The sequence below is a fragment of the Pectinophora gossypiella genome, chromosome 27 (genome assembly GCF_024362695.1).
Source record: "Pectinophora gossypiella chromosome 27, ilPecGoss1.1, whole genome shotgun sequence".
NCBI classification, from domain to species: Eukaryota; Metazoa; Arthropoda; class Insecta; order Lepidoptera; family Gelechiidae; genus Pectinophora; species Pectinophora gossypiella.
Genome location: NC_065430.1, coordinates 945,206 through 951,618, shown reverse-complemented (window position 1 = coordinate 951,618; position 6,413 = coordinate 945,206).

Genomic DNA, 6,413 nt, shown 5'->3' with positions numbered 1-6,413 from the left:
GCTGATTAAAAGTAAACGTCGAAATAGTAAAAAACAAAGCGCGTGGAACGATTAAACGACGCCGACAAGTGCCTGCAGGTTGCTTGGCGCAGCGTTGCCAGCATTCGTTTCGCACGACGGAATGGCAACATGCAAAATAACCGTTTGTAAAGCGGTTAACCTATCATTCCTGTTAACCTTTAATTTCTGTTAACAGTGTTCGCATTAACCCTCTTGATAAAGAATACCGAAATGTTTCGGTATACGCCTGTACTGTTAACACATATTTATTTCGGTTAATAACCGAATTATTTCTGTTATTAACCCTAACCGGAGGAACACTGGTTAAAAATAGAAAAAAAAAGATATTCTGTGTTAACAAAACTTTATAATCTTGGAGTGTTCAACGAGTTAATGGGCAATTGCTAGGTAAGCATATACCACCTTAGCATCGTCACTTACCATCAGGTAAGATTGTGGTCAAACACGAAACTAATGTAAATTAAAAAATAATTGTGAGATGCGCACTGTAAAAAAAAAGCCAAGTGCTCCAATAAATGCGATCAAAAAGTTAAAGTTATACGCATTGGATGTTAGCTTGAATTGAATGGATGTTGCCTCACCCCGGAAACTTCATACAAAACACCTCGTTTTACACAGACACTACACATTGACGTTATTGCACACGCGCATCTGTGTATGTGACGTCTGACGCCATACGATTCGAGTCTAAACTATGTTCGAAGGGGGTGAGGTAAACCTAGCTCAGCCGCTGGTGGGGAGCGGAGAGTTGCCGTTATATACGTAGTATTATTCCTCATTCTAAGCCTGTGCCCAGCAGTGGGATACATATAATTCTAAACAAGAAAAACACAATACGTTTCTATCGCACTGGGCTGGTAGGTATTGGTCCTAATTCCTGCGGACATCTTCAAATTTTATTTTAAATTATACCCGTCATTTTGTTATCCACCGATAAGGAAAAGGTCTTATAATAAACAAATGTTAATATTAAAATGAATGAATGAATAACCCGTAGGGTAAGTCGAATCCGGTGATATGCAAACGCTTCGACGTGTGTTGTCAACTTAATTCAGTCGGGTTATTGGCTAATATCAAATTGTGAGAGGGTTGCTTAAAATTTACGTAAATTTTATACCTGCCGATTACCCGTCCCTTTTCTTTTCGGCGGATTAGAAAATGACAGGTATAACTTAAAATAAAATTAGATGGTGTGTACAGTCATGAGCAATATCATGTACCCACTTTAGAACCCTGTCGCACTATCATATTTGACATTTAATAAGACTTACTGTTTAATTTCTCAATAAAGTTAATGTGACATGGTTTCAAAGTGTATATACAGGGTGGCCCAGAAGTTCAGGTTCAAAATGAAAAATTAGGCTCATTAGCTACCAGAAACATCCCCATGTATGTTCAGCAATTATTTACGGTTTAGGAGATATGACCCATTTTGTACCTTTTTCTAGATTTTCTACCTTACTTCAGAAATAATCATTTTGTCGCTATCCCTTTCTTAATAATTATTTTACTTCACAACTATGCCTAAGGCTGTGTACTGGGTAATCAAAGATAAATCAAAGTCAAATCAAGTATAAAAAAAAGTTATCGGAAGTCAAAGTGAGAATTCGACCAAAATTGTTACAGTTGTTAATACTTCGCCGAAGAATAATAAACACATGAGATTGTCATGGACCATGAAAGTATTTCTAAAAACTGCTCCATTTAATAGGCTTTTAGAAACATCCAAAAAAAGTACCCTTAATAAGGGCATAAAACTAAGTAATTAGCCCTCTAAGATTGCAAGACAGACAGATTTTAAGGAAAATTTGACATTCTCATACAATGTAGCTGCTTCTTTCTTACGTTGTTAAAGGTGCTCAAAGACAGATTTTATTTGAGTATCCAATAGTATCAATCACCAAAAGTGTTTGGGGACAACTTTTTCCTTGAAATCTATGTACCTTCATTAAAATACGAATACCAAAAGTGACTGCAAGTTTTGTCTTCGGATTGTTGCTATGTCTACCCTGTTAGCGATTATAAGCGTGATTTTTATATACTTTTAATTGAAAATATGTCTTTGAGCACCTTTAACAACGTTAGAAAGAAGCAGCTACATTGTATGAGAATGTCAAATTTTCCTTCAAATCTGTCTGTCTTGCAATATTTGAGGTCAAATTACTTAGTTTTTTGCCCGTATTAAGGGTACTTTTTCTGGATGTTTCTAAAAGCCTATTAAATGGAGCAGTTTTTAGAAATACTTTCATGGTCCATGACAATCTCATGTGTTTATTATTCTTCGGCGAAGTTTTAACAACTGTAACAATTTTGGCCGAATTCTCACTTTGACTTCCGATAACTTTTTTTTTATACTTGAATTGACTTTGATTTATCTTTGATTGCCCAGTACACAGCCTTAGGCATAGTTGTGAAGTAAAATAAAATAATTATTAAGAAAGGGATAGCGACAAAATGATTATTTCTGAAGTAAGGTAGAAAATCTAGAAAAAGGTACAAAATGGGGCATATCTCCTAAACCGTAAATAATTGCTGAACATACATGGGGGTGTTTCTGGTAGCTAATAAGCCCCTCTATCTAATTTTTCATTTTGAACCTGAACTTCTGGGCCACCCTGTATATTAGTACTCGTGACCGTACAGGAATCAGCACTATTATCTATCTATACTGCTGTCAGATTAATCAAGTTATATTTACCGGAGTATAGTGTTAAATATTTTTTCTAAAGTGTATTTATTAATTATTATTTTTTTCAGTCTTTGCTATTTTTTTTATAAAATTATTCAAATATTGTACTGGCGACAGTAATTATTTTACTGAATGTTAATTTAATTATATTTTCTTTAAAATTTATTATCATTTTATAACAAATACGTAGAAAAATGTAATTAATATAATTTTATTTTTTAAGTTATATTTAATTTTAAGTGCAGAATTAAGAGTAATGTACGCGTCTACTCGTCATTTACTAAAGGATGTAGGTAGAAAAGGCGTTAAAAAAGCCACATCGAAGCAATTCATCTAAAAAAAGCAATATTGCTATTTGACATTTGCATTGCGCACTTTTATATGTGCAAAAAAGCGATATAGCTATTTGACATTTGGATTGCACACTTTTATATGTGCAAAAAAAGCGATATAGCTATTTGACATTTGCATTGCACACTTTTATATGTGCAAAAAAAGCGATATAGCTATTTGACATTTGGATTGCACACTTTTATATGTGCAAAAAAAGCGATATAGCTATTTGACATTTGCATTGCGCACTTTTCTATGTAAGCAATAATGCTGTTTGACATTTGTTTGCATTGCGCACTTACTTTTTTTATATGCGCAAATGTCAAATTGCAATATTGCTTTTTTTAGATGAATTGCTTCGATGTGGCCTTTTTAACCCCCCGTTGCCCAGTGATGCGACGCTTCGCCTGTTAAAAAAAAAAAAATTTGTCTATTTTCTAATTATTTATTGACATAAAAACCTTATTCTAAATGGTTTGAATGATGCCGTTAAACCACAGAGAAACACAAATATTTTTTAGGAATGAGGTTTGGAGTTAAATAACCATGCAAATTGATTTAGCGTTGAAAGCCATAAAACGCGCAATGAAATTGACGAATTGATGTTTAGAAACGATGCTTTATCGAAAATAATTGCAGTGTTAACATTTTACATTAAAGTCTGTGCAAGTTCCGCGGCCTGATGCGCTGGCGTCGCATTTTTTTTTTCACGTGACTTATTGTAGATTTGCCGCAAATGGCATTTAGTACTTGGCCGGACAAATGGGGAGCGCTGAGGAGTTTCACCCGGTACAAAAGTTACGACGACACGACTGAGAGTGCCCGAGCGTCATCTGAGAGGTTATATTTAAATGTGGCCCGTGTGAGCGGTAAGCGCTGAATGAAGGAAATCGTCGACCACGCCGGCGGGAGGTGCTGGCGTTTCAGTATCTGTCAAATCTGCATTGAATTGTGACTTTGTATGATTTGTCCATTAGTTCCCATTAAATCTGCGGGATTATTTTTTAATGTACTTTAGTTACTGTGAAATTATTATTTCTTAGTTTTTAAATTAATAATCGATCGAGTTTTTCCTTGACCGGTTTTTAACATGATATTGGTAACCGGATTATTATTGTATTATAGTAATAATTTAAATAATATAAAAAAAAAACAAAAATTAAAAATACAATTTACCGATACTTTTTAATTTGACACAATGCAGTATAAATACTACCATTCACTTGCTATGTGTTGGAAAGAGATAGAGAACTGTCAAATTAAAATAAAATAAAGTTTGTCTCTGAAAATCTGTACCATTTATGGTTAATTTAATTAATTGTTGTATTGACTGATAAGAAGAAAAAAATACTTTTTTTTCTTAAAACAATGTCACAAATATGTCTCAAAGTTGTAATATTTAAAAGCAAATATTGAAATGTTAAAAATTGGTCGACTTCTGTCATATTAAGCATTTATTTTAATTATATTTTCCTACTAGTATTAAATTTCAGATTGGTGAAATGCAAAAAAAAAGTAAAAAATATAATTCTCATCAAAAAATGGAAACATTTCCGAGTTTTTGTTCGACTAAACACGAGTTTTTAATGATGGCAACATTTATTAAAAAGCTGTCTGCATATTTAGATATTTAAGTTAAAAAATCCTTTAAAAAAGTATTATTTTTAATGTATTTTTTCCTATTGTGTAGAACTTTGTCGCTGCACTACCGTGCACAAAGATTTATTTTCGTATTTCCCGAATTTTATTTCCATTAAGAATATTTTATCGTGAATAAATTATGCAATTTACCTATTTATAAATATTTGCCTTTTATTTCCCTTAACATATGCTAGTTAGTTAAATACTAACTATATTAAATCAGTTACTTTTTACTAAACGTCAAAACACGAAATTACTATGCGATTTGTATGAAAACACACTGACGTCATGATAAAAGGTCGGACTTCTTACGTTTTTTCCTGATTAAAATTCGTAAATAAATTAAATAGAATAATACGGGGTATAACGTAGAACCCTTGCCCAGGGATACGGGTGGAGACCTCAACGGTTGCAGAGACGAAGATAAGCGCCATCGGTACGGAAGGGGCAAGTCACAGGGACTGTAACCTGGAAACTGACAGAGGGCAGCAGTAACTGTCAGTACTATTCAGAGGCGGACAGGAGTCCTAGTACGGCTTTGTAATAGACTACTCTGGGCGCCATCCCACTTGCGTCAGAGTACTGCGGGGCGGAAGGCAAGAGGGAAACCACTGCCCTATTTTTCCCTGAAAAAGTAGCATGGAGTATGCTGCACCGACAAGAGTGTAGCTCTTAAATCGGTGATGATGATGAGAATATGGCCCTGCGCAGACGACAGACTATCCGTGACGCACTTTTTAGTCTGTGAAAATATAACCTATGCAATTATATGCAGTAACGCACACGACGCGCAAAAAGTCCGGCGCGTTACTGCATATAATTGCATAGGTTATATTTTCACAGACTAAAAAGTGCGTCACGGATAGTCTGTCGTCTGCGCAGGGCCTATGAGAATAGACACAGTCCACGCTGTTCGTTTTGACGTTTCGTAAAAAGTATCTTATTTGATTAGGTTCTCAAGGAGCCTACTGAAACAACATCATAATTTCGTAATTATTTATTTCACAACTGTTAAAATTAACTCTAATATACAAATGGGTGAATATCAAAATGTATCAAGTTTGGTGGCGACTGTCATATAATTTTTTCGTGAAAAATTGGGAAAATTGGGAATTGAAAAATTCCTTTTTCATGTCGGAACCCAATTTTTCACGAAAAAATAATATGAAATTTCGCCACCAAACTTGAAATATTGAGATTCACTCAAATACATTATAATTTTGTATTTATTTATTCCACATATAAGGAACTACATTGCATCTAAACGACATATCTTCGAATTTTTCTGGTGGGGAGCAGGGTCCCGTTTATACAGGGTGTTAGTGACATCGTAACGAAAACTGAGGGATGATTCAGACCATGATTCTGAGTTGATATCAAGTGGATATTCCATCGCAAAAGTGAAAACAATCGGAACTGAAAATCAAAAAAAGGTTGGCTCAGAGGTTGTCCGTGGCAATCCGCGGTAACGCTGCTAGTGTCATGGGCACTTTTGGGCCAAGTTTGACATGGAGTGGGTTCAAAGTTAAGTAATTTTAAGTTAGGTTATTTGACAAGTTTTTGTAATATTTGAGTAATCGTTACATGAGCCATGTCAGGGGCCGTTGGCGGCTCAATAATAACCCTGGCACCAGGGTTGATGAGGCTGGTATTCCACCTCACAACCCACACGATAAGAAGACCAACCTCGAGAAGATATTTTCTTTGGAGTGCGACACCTTGAAAATTT